Here is a 1,159-nt window from a genome sequence, read left to right as displayed (position 1 = left end):
CTAGTGCTCTATCCATTGGGCTACCTGGCTGTTTTTCATTATCATGCTGAGTATGACCTTCAATGTTTTCCTGAGTGTGCAATGGAGATGCACACTCCTCAGAAGGAGTGAGACTTTATATTTCATATATATGGGAAACTGTGGACAAGATTTACACAGGATGAGAAAATGTAAAAGGATTGCTGTCTGTAACCTTGGAGAAAGTAGCCACGCTGGGAAGATGACAAATCCATTGAAATGTCAACATATCTTACAGCTTTTACTGCATGTTTACATTAGGGTTAAATTGTCAGTTCCTTATATGCTTAGGTGAGCACATTCACTGGCCTATAGGAAGACTCATCTTCCTGAGTTCAAATCTGACCTCAGACATTTTCTAGCTGTGTGACCCTGGACAAGTCACTTAACCCTCTTTGCCTCAGTTCCTCATCTGCAAAATGAGCTGGAGAAGGAAATGGCAAACCACTCCATATCTTTGCCAAGAAAACCCCACATGGGATCGCAAGGAGTCAGACATGATTGAACAACAACAATTTTCATTAATGTATGCTTGATGGGCTTTTGTTGTGAATGAAACTCTCTAAGATGGTTGATTGCCTGGGATTCTGGGTTAATCATTCTTGTTCTGTTAAGTACTAATATTTATTTTGATGCAGGGATGGCTATAGTCTCCCTATCACTCACCAATGATCCATAGTCTCCAATGACCTCCACTCGTGGCTACCCCTGCTTTGATAGGAGAGCCTGTTGCCTTGTCCAGCCAGGAACCAGCCCACAACATCTCTTCTTGCCATCTCCCCACCATAGTCCCACTCTCTTCAACCCACTAGAAACCAGGATACTGCTCCGGGCTCCCTCATATTCTAATAAATAAGCCTTTTGCCTTATCTAGCATGGAACTAGGCCACCATGCAATTTCCTGCAGTCTCCCCACCAAGCTCACCTTCCTCTGCTTCCCCAAACATTTTTATACATTGTCTTCCCCAGCAGAATGTAAGATCTTTGAGGAAAGAGACTGTCTTGCTTGATATTATATGTATTCTTGGTGTTTAGCACAGTGGCTGGCACATAGGAAACACTGAACAAATTCTCTGTCTGCTATCTATCTATCCATCTATCTATCTATCTATCTATCTATCTATCTATCTATCTATCTATC

The sequence above is a fragment of the Vombatus ursinus genome, unplaced genomic scaffold, assembly GCF_900497805.2.
Source record: "Vombatus ursinus unplaced genomic scaffold, bare-nosed wombat genome assembly UNPS02010461.1, whole genome shotgun sequence".
In the NCBI taxonomy this organism is placed as follows: Eukaryota; Metazoa; Chordata; class Mammalia; order Diprotodontia; family Vombatidae; genus Vombatus; species Vombatus ursinus.
Note: the sequence above shows the minus strand (reverse complement) of the source record.